Here is a 21,728-nt window from a genome sequence, read left to right on the forward strand (position 1 = left end):
CTCCATATTCAAGATGAATTGTTACCCTTGCTTGGTTGTTGCACAGTTTCATGTCTAATCATCTGAATGCTGTCATCTGATGGTTGTCACAATCATGCTGTTCCAGTATAGCAAACTACACAGCTATGGAACTGCTGTGAGGCATTCTAAAGCCACAATGTCAATCTAAGCTAGAACATATTAATCCAAACCTACAACGCAAAGGATCTAGTCATGCAAAGTTGAAAACACACACACAAGTGAGGAAAGAGTGAAGAATAATTGAAAATCAAAGGGGTATGTGTGAGGGATGGGGGAGAAATTCAGTTTGGTTCACATTTTAATGAAATCTAATTTGCAGTTCCTGAAACAAGACACAAACTGAAGTGGTACTATCCTTCAAAATTCACTCTTCTCTGATTTTTTTTGATGTAGTTCTCCAACCAAAACACGTGTATAGAAATTCATGTATTAGAGGAAAGTGTCCATTAAAATGGACTTATATGGGGAAATTGCTTACAAAATCTATCAACAAGGCAAACTTGCATGCAAGAATAGGTATACTGTAGTAGGGGAAATGGGCACTAAAACGCTGATTTTTTAAAAAATCACACATTGATTGTGGAAATCTGGTCAATTGAATTTATGATTGAAAACATTAGAAGCTGATAGAAATTCAACTTCATTCATCCTGAGTGTGAGCAAGACTCCCTGGCTCCTAATCTATTTCCAGATCCAATTCAACATATTCATGACCTTTAGAGCCCTGAGTGGCTTAAGACTAGACTATCTCAATAAGTACTTACTTCCATACAAACCTGATTGGTTGTTAAGATCTTCAGTGGAAGCATTTCCACAAGTCATGCTGCTATCTGAGGTGAGGTGGTGGCTTGTGACAGGTGACACTTCCTCTTTGGGAGCTTGAACTGTTATGGGGGCCTCTTCACAGCCAGCATTCAGGCCTGGGTAAGCACTATTATCTTCTTCAATGGAGTTGTTCCATGACAGATCTTTACAACATATGTGCTACTCACTGTCAAACTTTGAAATTGTTTCATATAATATATATATAAAACAATCACAAAATATATTATATATATTTATATAATATCAACAATCAATTTGAGTCATGTGACTCAAATTGGGTCTTCTAGAAGCAAAATGATTAAGCAATATGGATTAAAGTCACTTCTGGGCCCCACTGAGATTAATTTAAGCTTCATTAGTTTCATAGCAGATCTGCCCAATTATACCTAAAAGAAGCCTGGGGAAAATGGCCCCTATTGTAGCATGATACAGTGGTTCCTTAGTTCTCAAACATAATCCATTCCGGAAGACTGTTCTATTTCCTAATTTTTCAAAAACTGAGGCGCAAACAGTTGTCTGCAAATTCAGTTGTGAAAATTGAAAAACACAGAGCAGAAGCTGTTCAACTTGCAAGGTGCATTTGAAAACGGAAGCATTTACTTCTGGGTTTTCGGTGTTCAGGTTCCGAAACGTTCGTCAACGGAGCGTGGAAGTACCACGCTAATAAAGTAACTACTATGATCAATTGTCATCCAACTTCCTGTCCCTAATAGTTATTAATCATTGATTTCCAAATACTCGCCAGTCCTCTGTTTATGTTTCTAAAGTGCTTGGCAAAGTTGCTCTCTTCTGCATAAAAATAAGCCGGGACCATGAATGCATAAAGGGCAGTAATAAATACAATATTATTTTTGATCAGCTCTCATTATTTCCCTTTCAGACTTACTGACTTGTAAACAATGGATGCACTCATTTGAAACTTAAGTGCAGACCCTCCATTCTAACAGCGCAGCACCAAGAGCGATTCTCAGCGTGCATAATTGATTAATCTGCTTTTCTATTCTGAATTAATTTCTGGATGTGTTTTGATGTTCTGTTCCTGACTTTTAAAAGAGAGAGAATTAACAGGAAGCTGAAAGTAGCAGTGTAAACTGGTACGAGGGCAGTAGGCTTGCAATATTTCAAAAAGTCAAATTCCTGACACCCCCAACAGTTCACAGAATAAAATCAAGATATGAAACTACAAAACACCTAATAAAATAAAAACAGCAACCCAATACCCCCCCAAAAAACCCCACATATTTTAAAAGGGCATAGGATGTAAATCAGATCAACCAATGGCCTGGTTAGAAAGGAACATATTTGCCTGGCGCCTAAAGGTGTGTAATGAAGGCACAGCCTCCCCTCCCCAAAAGCAAACAAACAAACAAAATCACCCCCCCCCCAGTGTCTCCAAGAGCCAATTCTTCTTCTACTACTAGCAGGGGAAAAAAGGGAGATGCTTTGCTGATGTCCCCACCCCCCACTTTGAGAGGGTGGGACTGAGGGGGTGAGTTCCTTTGGACCTGCTCCCAAGCAAGTAGCCACAGGAACCCTGTTCCTTTTTTAGCCGGGCTCCTCACCTCCTGGAAAGGGGAACAAGTGTCCTCCTCAAGGCAGCAGCTGTGGCAGCTTCGAGAAGGTAGCGCAGTGGCTCTTGAGCAGGGAGGAAGGCGGGGGCAGGATAACTGAGTCATCTTTATTTTCCTTTCTGGGTGGCTGGAGGGCACTTGGGGCTGCTCTTGCCCTCTTGCCACCATCCTCCACGCTTCTCTCTTCCTCCTCCTCAGTTGGGGCTGCTGAATGAGGGGAGGCAGGAGGCACGAGCACGCTTTGGGTCTCCCATGGAAGGGTGGACATTCCTTCCGCTGCTCAGTGGGGGGGGGGGGAGAGACAGAAAACCGGGGGGGGGGGGAATCCTGGGTTGCCATACATGTGGGAAATTCCGGACATCTCTTAAAATTCAAATTTTCACCCAGGATGCCATTTTAGGTGACCGATTTCCTGACATGTCTGGAATTTTCCTGATGTATCGCAAGCCTAGATAGATGAGCAGTTGCAATGAGCTGGTGCAAAAGCAATGTTTCTGTCTAGACCAGTGGCTCTCAATCTTGGGTCCCCAGATGTTTCTGGCCTACAACTCCCATGATCCCAAGCTCACAGGACCAGTGGTCAGGGATGATGGGAGTTGTAGGCCAAAAACATCTGGGGAGACAAGGTGGAGAAAGGCTGGTCTAGACCCTTCCTCTCGCAACAGAGGAGAGGAGCTTACAGCTGAAAGCTCTGTTGTCTGTATTCTATAAAGCTAGGATTGGCAGGTCAGGAGCATTCCCAGATCCTTGAGATTTGAGGGCCCAAACCCAAGAACTAGGGGCAGTTTGTGTTGATGCCACGAGGGGAGACCCCTAGTGATGTCATTGGGTGGGTCAATGAGACAGAGGTGAATAGGAAGAGAAGAATGGGGGAGGGTAGGACATTCACTCCCTTAGCGTCTATCCTATAATTTGCATCCAGCTCCTGTCAGGCTAGAACTTGCAAGCTGTCTGCATTTTCAATATATATTCTTTTAATTAAAGGCTTTCTTGCCCACCTGGAGATTCAAGTGCTTCACCTGCTACCCGGAAGAGGTGAGGAAAAGCTGGAGGCTTCAGATCAGACCTGGAGGTCTGGCAACCCTACACAAAGCCCACATTCAGGGCCCTATGCACATACTGTATAGTGAGGCAGCTATATGTATACTGAGTAAGAGCATGGTATTAGAGGACACAAAGCTGTGTGTGCCACATGCACCCCTTAAAGCTAGCCGCCTGCCCTCAGATGGAGTAGAGAACATTGCCTGCCTCATCTCCCATTTGCAGTAAGATTTAGCTTCCAGTCTGGTTGGTTTCTGCATGTGGACAGTCTTAAGCTCTTAAGACTTTTTGTCTCAAACCAGTATCTTGATTTATCCCTGGAAAGCAATATGCAATCAGCATAGTTACCAGAACCATAATATAATATGCTTCCAATGCCAGTCATCTCAAGGAAATGGTCTGTCACATTCTGTACTAGCTGAAAATTCTGAACAATCATCCGCAGTAATGTACATGGAGTACATTGCAGCTGTCTAGTTGTGCAGTTATGAAGCTACAAATGACAATTGCTAGACAGGATTGCAGTGAGCGACGTATGTCAGGGAATCTCATGCCAATGGGAGTCTCTCTGCATGTTGCTGTGGTATGCAAAGCATACCAGGCCAATGCTGAAGGTCCATTAAAAGGTATGGGTGAGATCCTCATGGCCAAACTAGATATGCTGTTAGTTATGTGAATGCAGGAAAGTCTGATCATCACTGATACATTGAGGAGTGGGACAGAGAAAAAGAAATTTGACTTCCGGTCGGCGCCAGCGTTTAATGGCGGTCCTTGCCTCGAGCTCCGAGGCAGGACTGCTCCGTGAGTTCGGGTCTGCCCCGCTACGGCGAGCGGGGGACCCCTAAAATCACAGGCGCTGAAGCCTGTGAACAAGGAGATTCGGTGGGCACCTTTTGCGCCCCCCGGTATCGTGAAAGAGCCTTTTTAAAGGCTCCGGAGCGGCATCGGGTGTGAGCGCGGTGCTGAGGATCGCAACCCAGCTCACGGAGCGAAGCCGCGTCGCCATTGACGGAGAGCGCCGATTCCTTCCTGAAACTACCAATTGGCAACAATACCCGTGAGTAAGATCTGCAAAATAAAGCGAACGGGATTCTAAAATTATGAAGATTTGGCTGAAAACGGGAAAGGCAAAAATTAAGGAAGTCAGCCTCCCGGAACTACAGGACTGATTGAGCAATGAAAAGAGTAAGCTGTTTTTAAAGAGAAAGTTTTTCTTTTCTTAATTCTGTCAATACCTGACATCGAAAGGGACCTCCCCTCTACTGAGCAGGAGAAGGGGGGAAGAAAATTAACCTAATTTAACCTGCTAAAAGAAAAGCGCTTTGAAAGGGAAACTCTCCGCTGCCGATGCCTCTGGCTAGGCTGCCTGAGCAGTGAGCGCCTGGAAGCGAACTGTCAAAAAGGACTGTGGATACAAAGTAAGATGTGCCCGAATTGTATCTGAAATAAAATACTGGGACTTTAGTGGATAAAATCTGCATCACCTTAAACTATATCAAAACAGGGCTTTTGGTTGGACTTTTGCTTTTGGAACTTTGCTTGGCTATTTGTCTCCCTGTTTCTTTGTTACTCTTGCATGGATACAACTTCTCCCTCTAGAGGACTAAAGAGAGACAGTTGCACTGAGGCAGAGACAGTGGGATTTTCCATTTGTAACATTCCTGTGTGAATAACCTTGAGTTATGAGCACACCACTGGAGGAAATTTCAACAAGAAGCAAAACAAAGCAGGCTCAAAAGCAGGCTCAAAAAAGAGGCTCCTTATCAGGAGCAGCAGCTGCACAGGAAAAAGTAACAACAGCATCAATGGATTCTATGACACAGGCACTGCTCAGAATAAATCAATCTTTAGAAGCACTTACTAAGCAGTCTACAGAGAACTCTAAGAAACTGACAGAATTGACAGCAAGATTGGATTTGAACACAACGGCAATATCATCTAACACAGATTCTATAAATCGTCTAATTCAGGAAAGTACGGAGACAAGGAAAATAGCTGAGAGCGCCAGGAGCACTGCCGAGGAAACTAAGGGAAAATTTACACCTATTGCAAAGAAAGTACATGAACATGATGCAGCTTTGGCCCTCATGGAACTGGAGAGGAAAAGCAAGAATCTGAAATTGAGATTGGTACCAGAGGAGGAAGAGGACAATCTTGGGGAATTTCTCACAGATAAATTTCAAGAATTTTGGACTGATGAGCTAGAAGGAGAAGAAGACGAATTTGCAATAACTACAGCCTTCCGGATTGGCAGGAAGCAAGGCAAGAAACCAAGGGATTGCTTAATCACTTTGAGATCCAAGGAACAAAGAGACAAAATACTGAACTTGCATTTTCAGAAGGCCTTGGTTATCAAAAATTCTCAAATATAGATTTTCAAGGATATTCCTAAACACTTTTTGGAGGTGAGAACCCAATTTAAAGACCTAGTTGACGTATTGAAACAAAACAATATCTCATTTAGGTGGGAGTTCCCACAAGGGTTGTCCTTTAACTTCAAAGGGAAGAAAACTAAAATAAAAACAATTCAAGATAAAGAGCACTTTTTGGAGAGAAACTTTGAGGATTTTCAGAAAGGAACTGTGAGTGAGAGGGAAATACCGGACATTGCAAACTTATCATTTGGATTGAATCCAGCACCTACTGACGAGGAGCAAGAACTTGGAGCAGTTGGTGGAAAAGGTAACCAGTAACAAAAATGTCTCTGCAACTTCTGAGTTGGAACTGCAATGGTCTAAACCACCCCCGAAAAAGGGGCCAAGTGTGTCATATTTTAAAGAAAGAACATTTAGATATAATCTGTTTACAAGAAACCCACATTGCCAGGACACATAGAAAACTTTTGACAAACAAGAGATTAGGATTGGAATTTATTTCTTCATATAAAGTCAAGAAATGAGGGGTGGTGATCTATGTCAAGGAAAAATTGGAACCAAAAATGATCTTTAAGGATGAACAAGGAAGATATCTGGCAGTGGAAATTCAAATTCAAGGAGAAAAGATTTTGATTGTAGGAGTCTACGCACCCAATGAGGGGAAGACCGAGTTCTTCAAGAAGTTGCATGAGACTTTAATGGACTTTATGGACTGTAAAATTATAATGATGGGTGATATTAATGGAGTTGTCTCCACAAACATGGATAAGGCGCAAAGGCAAGTACTATCAAAGGATGGGAGACTACCAAAGACTTTTTTTGAACTGACTGATACCATGGACCTGATTGATATCTGGAGAACAAGGAACCCTCTGTAAAGGGAGGGGACCTTTTTCTCTGAGGCAAAAATGACATGGACTAGAATTGACCAAATGTGGATTTCTAGTAATCTGGCACCAAGGGTCAAAAAGACAGAAATCTGCCCAAAGACCTGTTCCGACCACAATGCAATAAAGATGGAAATGAAATTGACAACAGCTGGAACCTTCAGATGGAGAATGAATGACACCCTATTTGGAGATGAAGCAATTTACAAAAAGGCCCAAAAGACATTGAAAGACTACTTCGAGATAAACCTGAGATCAGATGTCGAAAAAAGAATAATATGGGATGCAAGTAAGGCCGTGATGCGTGGTTTCCTAATTCAGCAGAATTCTATAAAGAGGAAAAAACAGAATGAGAGGAAGGAGAAAATTTGGAAATTAATGAAAGAAGGAGAGAAGAAATTGAGATCTAAACCTAAGTCGCAGGAGATTTTAAGAGAAATAAAGTTTTACCAGGCACAATATATGGAACTGATGAACCAAGAAATAGAATGGAAAATAAAACAAATGAGGCAAAAGACTTTCGAGTCAGCAGATAAATGTGGGAAACTACTGTCATGGCAATTGAAAAAAAGACAAAAGTTGAATACTGTGACATCCCTCGAGGTAGATGGGAAATCTATTAATAAACCAAATGAGATAAGTAATTGTTTTCAAAGCTTCTTTAAGAAATTGTATGCACAAGGGCCAAAAAATGAACAAGAGATAGAAGAATTTATTAAAAAATATGGACTGCCAAAAATTTCGGAAAAAAACAAAAGGATTCTAAATGAGAAGATCACAGACCAAGAAATAGAGGGTGCCATTCAGGATATGCAACTGGGAAAATCACCAGGACCAGACGGGTTGACTGCGAGATACTATAAAGCACTGAAGGAATGGCTGATACAACCATTGAAAGAAGTTTGTAACCAAATCCTGGAGGGGAAAAAGGCTCCCGAATCGTGGAAAGAAGCATTCATCTCACTTATACCGAAGACAGAAACTGAAAAACATCAAGTTAAGAACTACCGCCCTATATCACTTTTGAATGTGGATTACAAAATTTTTGCAGACATTTTAGCAAAAAGATTTTAAAAAGTTTTGTTAGAGGAGATTCACACGGACCAAACAGGCTTTCTCCCAGGAAGACATATGTCAGACAATGTGAGGAACCTTATAGACATTTTGGAACTGTTGGAGACTGACATAAATAGAAAAGCAGTGTTGATCTTTGTGGCTGCGGAAAAAGCCTTTGACAATATTTGTTGGAGCTTTATGAAGAGGAATCTCCAAGGGATGGGGGTAGGTCAAAGTTTTGAAAACGGTATAGGTGCAATATACTTTGAACAAAAAGCTAAATTAATAGTGAATGGTGTGGTTATGGACGAGATCCCAATAGAGAAAGGGACACGACAGGGATGCCCAATATCCCCTCTATTATTCATATCGGTCCTGGAGGTTTTGTTGAATATGATTAGAAGGGACCAGCTGGTTAAAGGAATACAGGTTGGAGCCAAACATTATAAGCTAAGAGCATTTGCAGATGACCTAGTTTTGACATTGCAACAGCCAGAAGCCAGTACAAAAAGAGTTTTAGAACTAATTGAAATATTTGGTCAAGTAGCAGGTTTTAAACTAAATAAACAGAAGACAAAGGTGCTGGAAAAAAACCTAACGATAGGGGAAAAAGATAGTTTTCAAAGAGAAACTGGTTTGGAAATAACGAAAAAGGTAAAATACCTAGGGGTGAATTTAACATCTAAGAATGTGAACCTATTTAAAGATAATTACGAGAAATGTTGGTTGGAAGTGAAGAAAGATCTGGATATATGGTCTAGGTTGAGACTTTCCTTGTTAGGCCGTATTGCTGTTATTAAGATGAATGTATTACCGAGATTGTTGTTTCTGTTTCAGACACTGCAAATTCTGGACAAGATGGACTGTTTTAAGAAGTGGCAAAAAGACATATCTAAATTTGTCTGGCAGGGCAAAAAGCCCAGAATAAAATTTAAGATTTTGACTGATGCAAAGGATAGAGGGGGCTTTGCCCTGCCGGACTTAAGGCTCTATTATGAAGCAGCAGCTTTTTGCTGGTTGAAACAATGGCTACTTCTTGAGAATACAGACATCTTGGACCTGGAAGGGTATGATAACAATTTTGGCTGGCACGCATATTTATGGTATGACAAGGTTAAGGTCCATAGAGGCTTTAAAAACCATATTGTTAGGAAAGCATTGTATAACGTATGGAATCGGTACAAAGATTTGCTGGAAAGTAAAACCCCTAGGTGGTTGTCACCAATGGAAGCCAGGGCGGTAAAAAAACTCAATATGGACTTAGATTGGCCGAAATATTGTGAAATTATAGAATATGACGGTGAAAAGCTTAAATTACAGAGTTTTGAGAAACTAAAATCTAAAGTTCGAGACTGGTTACATTATCATCAGATTAATGAGACTTTTAAGCAGGACAGGAAATTAGGATTTCAGAAGGAGAGGTCAAAGTTAGAAACAGAATTGTTAGAGCCCAATACTAAGAACTTGTCTAGAATGTATAACCTGCTGCTGAAATGGAACACACAGGATGAAACGGTGAAATCAGCTATGATTAAGTGGGCACAAGACATCGGTCATGATATTATGTTTGCAGACTGGGAACAGTTATGGACCACAGGTATTAAATTTACGGCATGCAGTGCCTTAAAAGAGAACATAATGAAAATGATCTATAGGTGGTACATGACCCCAGTCAAGCTTGCAAAGATATATCATTTGCCCAATAATAATTGCTGGAAATGTAATGAATGTGAAGGAACCTTTTATCATCTTTGGTGGACCTGCCCAAGGATCAAGGCCTACTGGGAAATGATCTATAACGAAATTAAGAAAATCCTTAAGTGGACATTCGCAAAGAAACCGGAGGCCTTTCTCCTGGGCATGGTCGGCCAAACGATTTCAAAGAAAGATAGAACATTCTTTATGTACGCAACCTCAGCAGCAAGAATTCTTCTGGCAAAGTATTGGAAGACTCAAGAACTACCTACTCTGGAATAATGGCAGACCAAGGTGATTGAATTTATGGGACTGGCAGAGATGACCGGCAGAATCCGTGACCAGAGGAGAGAGACAGTGGAAGAGGACTGGAAAAAATTTAAAGTTTATCTTAAGAACTGTTGTAAAATTTCGGAATGCTAAAAGATGTCAAGGGGTATGAAATAGAGAATTACAGCTGTTAAAGTTTAAGCTTAAAAATTTTTTTTTAAAGAAAGTTAAATATAAAAATGGATGAAGGATTGCTAAAAAGAAAAAATTTAAAACAAGGATGCAGGGAAGGGGAGGCTTGGGGAAGTCGTTTTGTGTTTGTTTGTTTGTATGTTGTTGTTTTCGTTTTTTATGTTGTAAAAACCAATAAAAATTATTTTTTTAAAAAAAAAAAGAGAGAGAAAGGAAATTTAACTTTCTCTGCCGTGGTCCAAAAGAAGAACTCTCTGTGAAGCTGCTATTTGCATTCTAACGGAAGCTGTTGCTGACACCAGTGGATGCTTCACTTGAAATGCAAATAGCAGCTTCAGGGAGGAGATTTTTGTCAGGACTGTGGTAAAGAGAGAAATAGTTAAACTGTGCCTATCCAGCCCCACTTCACAGTCCTGAGGCTACTTGGATATCACCAGGGCTGCTATTTACATAGGAAAAAATGTGCGTGTTCATTGCATTCACCCAATTAATGTCACATCTATTTTGGCCCCTGTTGCTAGACATCAATGACAAGATTGACTTGCATGGAAAATAGTGTTTTACTTTTAATGCCTATTAAGATGCACAGATAATATTATATGTTTAAAGTACAAGACGATGCATTTATGTATCACATGTTTAACACAAGACATACCTTATAAAAGGCTTGCATAGTGCAGGACCAGATGCTGTTACTGGGCAGATTTTTATTACAGCTGGAGAGAGCAAGCTTTCCCATTGGCCTCATATGTGTCTGATGAAATAAAATGTAATGAGAACACTGCTTTATTAATCTGTGCACAACCAGGCTGCTGAAGAAACAGATCACTAGAATATCTGCCAACTGCAGTATTTTATTGGCACAAAGATCAATAAATCCAGTGTGCTTTTCTTTTATGAAATTTTCATGAAAAGGAATAAATGAGCTATTTATGTCTACTGTATACATTTGCGTCCTGCCATAACATAAGGTTACTTTCCCAGCCTTCTGAGATTATGATATTAACTAAGGTCTTCCCAAGTTTAGTAACAGGATTACGTTTCAAAGTTATAGCTTAGCCAATTGGCCGTTATAGCACATAATGATTAAATCACAAAGGATCAAGATTCAAGCATAACCAAATATTGTTGTTGTTGTTGTTGTTGTTAATATTAATATTATTTTTAAAAATGTAATTAGTGACCAGGAAAAGCACCATAAAACTCATCCACATAAGGTCACTTTGACAATATCAGCTTCAGATAAGGTGCAAAATTTGCCACTCAGCTAGTTATGAAAGGTATTCTGTAACCTAGAAAGGCCAAACTGGTGAACCTAATCCAAAAACTAAGAAACCCCTTGATTTGACCTTCTAAAGAAGATACAGTTTATTTTGTTGCATCTTATCCAGAGGAACATGTGGGTTGAACCACATCAATGTCGTCTCACCCTCTTGACTTGAGGAATTTTGAACATCTATTTTCCATATTTATTCATTTTATTAAAAATCTATGTTCTGCCCTTTTGGTGCAGAAGCACCACTGTATAGCAAAAGCGCAACCAGTATCTCATATTGGAAAACCATGATGAATCTGGTAAGATACCTTGCTAGAATTATTGAGCAGGATGCCTCTAAGGACATGAAACTATGCATTAGTTTTCAGTACTAGAATTGAACTGTGGTCAGTCTTTTCACATAAAAATCCACTTCTGGTTAGGGATGGGGAAGAAATTTGAGCCGGTTTGCATTTATAGGTGAATCTACCTAATTCACACCTTCTGAAACAATGCATATGAACAAAAACACAGCCAACCTTTGAAATTCATATTTCTCTGAATTTTGCCAAGTAAGAGGTACAAAATGCATATACTAGAGTTTTCATAAAAATGCATATTTTTAAGGAAATAACATAAAAATGCATTATATTAGGGGCAAATTGCTTTTGCAAAAACTTGTATATTGGGTAGACATGGACAAATATGTATTTTAGAAGAAATGCACTCTAAAATGCTGCTAAATTTTGATGGGGACTTTAAAAACATAATTTACAAACTGGTGTAGAAGTGTGGAGAACTGAAGGTTGTGAAAATGAAAAAGGGGGAGAAACTGAAATGCAGAACTTCACCATTCCCTACTCCTGGTTAGCTTTCTTCATTTCATCAGCCTAAATTTGATAGGAGGGAAATTGTTTTCCTGAACAATTGAGAGTCAGAACCTGTTGCCAATCTATTGCAAAACATCAACAGATCTACCTGTAGATCCCGGTCTACTTCGGCCCACTCCTGAAGACATGAAGAACTATATGGATATTGTATTATTTGAGGCTATGACTATTTCAGCTTTTTCTGAAAGAGAACTTCTCTCTCTTGTTGCTATGACAACGTTACCTGTTTTTTCCCTACATTTCCTGGAACCAAACTATAAAGTTCTTTTGTAGAACTGAGGTCAGCATTCTCTGTTCTTTATACAGAACTCTATCCTTAATAAAAACAACTTTGATCCCCAAGCAAGAAAGTTTCATTTGTGGGATAAAGTGCAGCACTGAGTTTTTCTCCATCCGTCTCAGTAAAGTTTGGAACACTTTACTCTTCCCAGTCCTCTGGCACCAAAGAGATAAATTACTATTACCTGGTATGAGATTAGATTGATTTATAATTGCTATACTTCAAAATGCAGCACAATAAACTTGTGTTTTTTTATTTAAAGAAAAACTGTGTAGCGCTCCTGAAGTACAAGGCCACTAAAACATCCTTTGTGGATGAGAAATAATAAGGGTATTATGGGTACATTTAAAATTAGTGGGAAATTGCTACTGGCTTCAATGAGATGTGGATTGCATTCTCCGTTGTTATAGCGTGTTTCCATTCTCTCAGTGCATTAGAAAAGGTGGATATGCATTTTCTTGTCCAATTATGAAGATGGGCAGACAGCAGCTATTTGTCTGCTAACATGATATAACAGGTCTGTAATGCAGCAAGTCTCTACTTCGACTTCTTTTGAAAACAAATTATGCCTTCATTTGTCTGCCATGAATAAATGACGTGCATACAACTGAATCTGGATGAGTATGTTGTCCTGAAGATTCAGAGCATGCTGGGCTGTATTTAATCAACATGAATATAAAAGTTGCTAAACCAAGAGCAGAATGGCCTGCTGCTATATGGGGGTGGATGCTTTCAACAGCCAGGACCAGCATCAGTCGGTAATAAATAATAATAATAATAATAATAATAATAATAATAATAATAATAATAATAATTTATTATTTATACCCTGCTCATCTGGCTGGATTTCCCCAGCCACTCTGGGTGGCTTACAGTGCATATAAAAAACAGTAAAACATCAAACATTAATAATAATGATAATAATATTTATTTATACCCCGCCTTCCCCAGCCAAGACCGGGCTCAGGGCGGCTAACAACCAATAATAAAAACAAGTTGATTGAAAGACAACTTAAAAAATTCCCGATACAGGGCTGCCTATAGTAGGCATTGTCAGGTAACTGTCAAGGCAGGGGGCCCACTGTCAACCTCCAGAACCTCCTGCTCTCCTCATGGTTGCCACTGCCTGTCTGCTTCCCTCTCTGAACATGCAAGTGGAAACAAGGGAGAGGGGAACTGACTGGGCAACAGAGGCGAAGATGGTCCCATTCAGGGCATGTTGCCTAAGGTCCCTAAAACCTGGAGTCAGCCCTGGGAAGAACCACCCTCACCAGATGAATGGTGGCATGTCAAAAGACTGCACTGTACAGCAGAGAATTAGGTGGAGCGGGGATAGGCCAGGGCTCCGTCCAAGGCAGGATTCATCTACTGTGACATCCTAAAAGGCCAGCAAGACACATTGTCGATGAAAGCCTACTCTTGGATATGAAGCTCTGACAATAGCGGTTTTAATTCCAACTCTACAATTCTATGATTCTATGAAAAACAAAACAGCAGAATTATAAAATAATGTTCCAGGTCTGCCCTGATCCACAAGCAAGGATACCAGAGGAACCTCCCTCAGTGCAAGCTATGACAACAGCTTGTTTCTAGAGGCTCGGGGTGTAAGGCTGTAGTCCTGCAGACATTTGCTCACAATTTCAACAAGTAGTAGTTGTGAGCAAGGGTGCATCTTTGAAATACCATATGTAAAAGGGTAAGAGCAACAGCCACCCACCCCCACCAGAACAGCAGTTGAAACCCAGCAACAAGTCAAGCCTCATAAGAAGGTTTTCCAAATGAGCTTACAAGTGAATAGGCTAAGCTTTCCAAAACAAATGCAAGAGACAAACAGGCAAACCACCCATCCGCCCATTCTTCAGGTTGGTTTTAGCTGCAATGGAGCAAGCAATAATATGCATTACTAAACTCAGAACACTATCTTCCCTGCTGTCCCCTGTTTCCATTCATCAAGAAGGCCACCTTAGGATCAGTGGGGGCTAATTTATTTGGGCAAATGGGGCATCTACCCCACCAAGCTATTTGCTCTCGGCCAGTTTAAGAAGCCTACCTCTTTACTTACAGCCAGTCAAGGGATGGCCACTGGCTGTCAGCCCCCCCCCCCATCTCAGTGCTGCCTTTGTACAATTCAGCAAGGATGAGGCCCTGTCAATGGCTCTCACTCCACCTACTGTTGGCCTGCCTGCCTTGCACCCTACCTATCCCATTGAACACCAGCCTCCACTGAAAGTTAGGATGCTCTCCAAGGTGCTGATGGCAACAAGCCCCTCTTTTGTCCCCTAAAGACTAGTGTAAGTACTTCTGCATTGCCCAGAGAAAAACAAAATGGAGTAAAAAGACACACAGAAGGACCTTCTAACTGCTCCTACAGTGGCAACGGCGTCAGGTCCAGTCCAAAGACAGTCTTTCTTCTTTAGGTGCACAGAGGCATCCCTGCATGAATGAAAGGGGAGGAGTCTTCATTTGTGTAGGAATAGCCGTGCTGGAAGCACCACCAAAACAGAGGCCCACACACAACTTCCAGAAGAGTAGGCACTCCTGGAATTGTGCAGCTTGAGCCCAATAACTGATCTGATTGTAGAGCAGATCCAGTTCTGGTTCCTGGGCTAGAGTTACGATGACTAGCATCCTCATGCCAACACTGGGACCTTGCACTAAATTGTCTCAGTGAAGAAATTCATAGGATGGGAACATTTTAAAATATATATATTGGCCTTTTCCCTGTCATCAATGATCATAGAGCAGTGACTTTTTACTGCCATACAATGATGTGACTAGAGCACTCTGGAAGTGCAGCAAGCCCTACCATGGCTATGTTTGTTGAAAACTTTTATTTCCACTTACACCTCGCCAAATTAGTCTGTCTTATTTCTGCAGCTTTGAATTCTTGTTAGTTTTATGGGGATTTTAAAAAACATTGCTCTATGATTTGTACTGTGTTTTCTAGCCCGTTGATGTACACGGCTTGGGTTTTCTTTTGCACAGTGTGGATTAGAAACACTAGAATGAATGAATAACTAAATAAAAACTCACCCTTAGCTTAATGAGAGTAAACCATCTTCATTAGCAGAAGGAATGCGTCATCATGTTTTTAAAATGACGAGCAATGCAACTCTGCATATGTCAAGGTTGAAAAAGTATGTCTAAAGGTATTTTCAAGTGCCTCTAGGAAACAGGCACAGATACTCTATCTAGCTCCATCTATACACTCCATAGGAAGAAAGAGCCTTGGGAAGACATCAAAGGCACAACAAAGCCGATTAACTGAAACAGAAAAATCCAGTGTCTCTGAAAGATCTGAGCTCTTGTGCAGTATATATTTTAACAGATGAGCAATCTTCCTTCAGTTACCATTTTATTCTTCCCTTTTACGGAAGCTTATCAGATCTCACTGCTTGATTCCCTCAAATCTATTCATCTTTAAGACGTGCTGTTAAGAGTAGCAAGTGACTGAGAAGAACTGAGCTGGAGATACTGGGGTACTGGTTCTTCTATTGAATGTATAATGTGATCAGATATGGATAGGAAATGAGGCTAGCTATGTATCATGTATACCCAGAATGATCTCAAGGATCCGAGTGCGGGTTCCTTTGTAGCCAAAATGGCATTATCCACACACAAGCAGGAAGTAACAGCTGGCTTGGGGGAACTACCAGATTTGCAGGTACAATATTTTTGTGGGGCAAGAGCACCAGCAGTAGAGGGTGCAGGAGAGATCCAAGCACAGCTCAATAAAGACTTAGCTTCCTCAGTGGCTACAGAATGCTGATTGATTGATTGATTGATTGATTGATTGGGCTGGCAGGAGGAGGGGCAAAAAAGTGAGTGGAAGGGAGAAGCAATGGAGTATTCAGAGCAGGAGCATTCAACACTGCAGCATTTTGTTGCACCTTCTACCAATACTTGCATAACTTTGCATACAGAGTGTAAGCAACCATCATGCTTTCAGAACATTCACGTATTAGTTTAGAAAACGATGGCTCTCTTTCTGGCTAGCCGAATCAATCTACCAGTTCAGTTCAGAGATTTGCTGATAGGTGGCCACGGATCAGAACAGTCTATGAAATGTTACAAACTGGGAGGAATTTTTAAAGGAGCCCAGTGAGAGAGCCATGGTAAGACTTCTTGAAATCCTTGCAACATTTCAAACCTTAACAAGGGCTCCCATTGGTTGGGGTCCTAACCTATACTTTGCATTATGGGAAAACCATTACATGATGCCGAATGTCAGAAGATTCAGGACAGACAAAAGAAATCACTTCTTTACACAGTGCAGAATTAAACTGTAAAATTTAATCCCACAAGATGGAGTGATGGCCACCAACTTGGGTGGCTTTTTAGAAGGATTAGACCAATTCATGGAGAATAAGACCATCAAGAGCTACCAGCAACAGAAGCCATGCTCTGTCACCACTGTCAGAAGCAGAGTGCCCCTGAATACTATTTGCTGGAAATTACAAGGGCTGGGAGTGCAGCTGTACTCAAATCCTGCTTGTGGGTTTTTCACAATCATCTGGCTGGCCTTTGGGAGAACAGGATGTTGAGCTAGATAAGTCATTTGCCTGACTCAGCAGACTCGCCCTATGTTCTGACTTCCACATATTGTTCACGTGGAAAAGAGAGCACACCAGAGCCATTCTTAAAAGATTTCACAATCTACACCATCCATGGGCAACCTCACTTATGGGGCCACCTGGGCCCCTTCGTCCAGATCCCTTGATGGATGCTCAGACCACACTCCCTCCTCAAGCCATAGCTCTCATAGTCCCTGCTCCATGCTCTTGCCTGCCTGCAATGTGCCCTTGACCTGTGACCATGTCTCTTCCTTGCCTAGATGGAGGAAGCAGATACAGGTGTATAAGTGCCTTCCTTCTGAATAGCAAGAATGTATCCTATAGTAAGAAGAGCCACATCTGTTGCACCACCCATTTTTGCCTCTGGCCACACCCATCACTGCCACGTCCCATTGGAACACATTCCTTGGGCTACCAAAGATTTCCCACCCCTGATTGAGGCAATGGAGATTTTGCATTTCTTACAAGTTCCTTCTGAGAACACTGCTGTTGACTGGACTATAAATATTTTAAACAAAGAACAAAATAACACAAGCCAGAAATAGATACAAGTAAATAAATAAACAGATTTGAGTTTCTTTGGTGTTTTTTAAAAAACAATCAAGTGGTATATAAATTATATTAAATAAACAAATGTCACTCGTGTAAAAAACAGATTGTGCTCCTGCAAATATCTCTTGCACTTTGCTGCTGTTGTCTACTCCCTGGCTGTCTGTACTAGAGGCAAAATTACACAAGGCACAAGTGTGTGGTTGCATATGTACTGTAAATAATAGGTAAAGGACCCCTGGGCGGTTAAGACCAGTCAAAGGCAACTATGAGGTGCGGCGCTCATCTCGCTTCAGGCCAAGGGAGCCTGCGTTTATCTGCAGCATTTTGTTGCACCTTCTACCAATACTTGCATAACTTTGCATACAGAGTGTAAGCAACCATCATGCTTTCAGAACATTCACGTATTAGTTTAGAAAACGATGGCTCTCTTTCTGGCTAGCCGAATCAATCTACCAGTTCAGTTCAGAGATTTGCTGATAGGTGGCCACGGATCAGAACAGTCTATGAAATGTTACAAACTGGGAGGAATTTTTAAAGGAGCCCAGTGAGAGAGCCATGGTAAGACTTCTTGAAATCCTTGCAACATTTCAAACCTTAACAAGGGCTCCCATTGGTTGGGGTCCTAACCTATACTTTGCATTATGGGAAAACCATTACATGATGCCGAATGTCAGAAGATTCAGGACAGACAAAAGAAATCACTTCTTTACACAGTGCAGAATTAAACTGTAAAATTTAATCCCACAAGATGGAGTGATGGCCACCAACTTGGGTGGCTTTTTAGAAGGATTAGACCAATTCATGGAGAATAAGACCATCAAGAGCTACCAGCAACAGAAGCCATGCTCTGTCACCACTGTCAGAAGCAGAGTGCCCCTGAATACTATTTGCTGGAAATTACAAGGGCTGGGAGTGCAGCTGTACTCAAATCCTGCTTGTGGGTTTTTCACAATCATCTGGCTGGCCTTTGGGAGAACAGGATGTTGAGCTAGATAAGTCATTTGCCTGACTCAGCAGACTCGCCCTATGTTCTGACTTCCACATATTGTTCACGTGGAAAAGAGAGCACACCAGAGCCATTCTTAAAAGATTTCACAATCTACACCATCCATGGGCAACCTCACTTATGGGGCCACCTGGGCCCCTTCGTCCAGATCCCTTGATGGATGCTCAGACCACACTCCCTCCTCAAGCCATAGCTCTCATAGTCCCTGCTCCATGCTCTTGCCTGCCTGCAATGTGCCCTTGACCTGTGACCATGTCTCTTCCTTGCCTAGATGGAGGAAGCAGATACAGGTGTATAAGTGCCTTCCTTCTGAATAGCAAGAATGTATCCTATAGTAAGAAGAGCCACATCTGTTGCACCACCCATTTTTGCCTCTGGCCACACCCATCACTGCCACGTCCCATTGGAACACATTCCTTGGGCTACCAAAGATTTCCCACCCCTGATTGAGGCAATGGAGATTTTGCATTTCTTACAAGTTCCTTCTGAGAACACTGCTGTTGACTGGACTATAAATATTTTAAACAAAGAACAAAATAACACAAGCCAGAAATAGATACAAGTAAATAAATAAACAGATTTGAGTTTCTTTGGTGTTTTTTAAAAAACAATCAAGTGGTATATAAATTATATTAAATAAACAAATGTCACTCGTGTAAAAAACAGATTGTGCTCCTGCAAATATCTCTTGCACTTTGCTGCTGTTGTCTACTCCCTGGCTGTCTGTACTAGAGGCAAAATTACACAAGGCACAAGTGTGTGGTTGCATATGTACTGTAAATAATAGGTAAAGGACCCCTGGGCGGTTAAGACCAGTCAAAGGCAACTATGAGGTGCGGCGCTCATCTCGCTTCAGGCCAAGGGAGCCTGCGTTTATCTGCAGACAGCTTTCCAGGTCATGCAGCCAGCATGACTAAACCGATTCTGGTGCATGGAGGACTGTGATGAGTGCCAGAGCGCAAAGAAACACCGTTTGCCTTCCTGCGGCAGTGGTACCTTTTTATCTACTTGCACTGGTATGCTTTTGAACTGCTTGCTTGGCAGAAGCTGGGACAGAGAGCAACGGGAGCTCACCCCATCGTGTGGACTCAGGGACGAGGACTTATAAAAAATATTGGGGGGGCCCGGGAAAGCTCATGAATAATAAATAAGCTCATGAATATGCAAATAAAGTGGCGCCGCCTCCTCGTGAGCGAATAGGGGAGAGCGTGCTGCGCCTATTAATCAGCTCCAAAGGAAATTGGGTGGAGCTTTTGCTCGGGAGGGAGGGCAGGAGGCATGCAGCCCGCCCCTCCCTGTGCATTTTGGGCTGGGGGAGGGGCGGCGATGGCGCTCTGCTGGAGGGGCGCCGGAGATTATTGGGGGGGGCAGAGCCCCCCCAAACGAATTTTTGAGGGGGCTCGGGCCCCCTCAAGCCCCATGGAGTCGGCGCCTATGTGTGGACTCGAACTGCTGACCTTCCAATTGGCAAGCCCAAGAGGTTCAGTGGTTTAGACCACAGCGCCACCCACCTCCCTACCTTTACCTATACTTACTGTAGCACACACTAAAACTGCACTAATACTTCTGGGTCTTGACTTCTGTGGCCTGCTTTCCAAGACGGCTGTAGCTGTCATTCTGCAAGATCAGACACAGCAGTCAAAGTCTTCTGGATACGTGAGAAATTCTCCTGGGGAATTAAATAGGATAACCTGCATCAAGCACTAAAATAAAAAAAAATCATACCTAGTAATTACATCTTGTCCTTTAAATACTCTTTCAATTGAATAAAACATGACATTGACATGGTTCTAACACTTTTGGGCTGCATCTAGAGGGTTTTCACTTCAGAGACAGCAAACAATAGGGTTAATTAGAAACATCTAACTCTCAAAATGCTGTTCCACAAGTTCAAAGCACCATTTCCTCTTCCACATCAAATCCTGTCACTCCCACACATACAAGCATACGGATAGTGGCACAGATTTTCCTTAAGAAAGCTAGCTGTTAAAAAAAGGGGGGGGGGAAATATGGAAATATGGGGTAGGATGAAAGCCTTTCAAAGCAAACTATCTTGAAGGAAATTGCATCCACTGCAACAACGCACATGCTGCAGGTTTTATATTGTGGCATGTCACCCCAATCTCTGAGAGGTGATTCCAGGGGTTCCAGGCACTTACCCAGGGACCCATTGCCCTGGAATGAGGGGCAGAGGAGACTGCAGTGTCTTTATAGTATATGGTTTATCTACACATATGTACAAACTGAGCCTGATGGAGGGCCTCACAGCATTAATAGCCTAGAAGGTCTTGTTTCTCCCACAGCAGCAGCCTAGGATTCAAACAGAAATCAAGCATGGCTCTCACTCTCTGGCTTCTGCTTCCTTCTAGCCAAGCTCTGTCACATTCTTGGCTTTTATCCATCTTGCCACCAGCCAGGTGAGGGTGGGGGCCCACCTCCATGTCCTCTGACAGAGAGGAAATCCCTTTCTTCTATTAAGGACCCATACTTAGGGGGCACTGTGTCCCTTGCCTGGATACATGAACAATGAGATCATTCATTTGACTTGCTGGATCCAGAGGTTTAGAAGGGCAGCAGGCATCATACAGTCTAACCCCACCCCACTGATGGGCGTAGCCAGGATTTTTGTTAGGGGCAAGCTTTTGTTGGGGGGGGGAGAACCTCAGATTTGTGTTGATTTGGGGGGGCAGTTCCCCCCGGGGTTACTCCCGTGACCCCACCCCACCCCCCCAAAAATTCACAGCAATATTATTGTTACATTATTTCCTTTATTTCCCAAGATTTATACCCCGCTTGCCTGTAACCAAACCTCAACCGCATCTTACTCACAAAACGCTACCCACCCCCCATGTCCAACAAGAAAACAGACCACCTGGTAACCTGCAAAAGGCAGGAGAGACGCCAGGTCTGGACGAGAATCGACAGACAAGCTGCGTGGCTTCTAAAAATAGTTTTTTTAAAAAATAACCAAGGAAGAACGAGGGAAGAAACGGCCTTATCGGCGTTCCCGCCCCACCCAGACAGCCATCAGACGGCCACCGGGGCTCCTGCGCCCCCTCCTTCGGCTTCCTTCCTCCCCCCGCCCCACATTCGCTCCCATTATTATCGCAGGCGCCTCGGGGGTGCGCGCGTGTGTGTTTGTGTGCGTGCGCGGAGGGCGGTTGTAGTTGCGCGGCGCTTCCGCTAGGGGTCTCTGCGGAGGGCCGGCCTTGCTGCCGCCGGCGCCGCTGCTTTGGGT

General features: G+C 42.3%; 1 long non-coding RNA gene across 1 annotated transcript; it reads right to left on the reverse strand.

Annotated features, from left to right (window-relative positions):
- Positions 1-2,535: 2,535 nt before the first annotated feature.
- LOC309368222 lies at positions 2,536-20,637 on the reverse strand. The gene is made up of 3 exons (XR_014167651.1): positions 20,026-20,637; positions 10,589-10,687; positions 2,536-2,624 (listed from the first exon to the last, which is right to left on the reverse strand). It is a non-coding gene; the product is annotated as an uncharacterized lncRNA (long non-coding RNA).
- Between the last annotated feature and the right edge of the window lie 1,091 nt (positions 20,638-21,728).

This window comes from Podarcis melisellensis (assembly GCF_964234715.1).
Source record: "Podarcis melisellensis genome assembly, chromosome: 4".
Lineage (NCBI taxonomy): Eukaryota > Metazoa > Chordata > Lepidosauria > Squamata > Lacertidae > Podarcis > Podarcis melisellensis.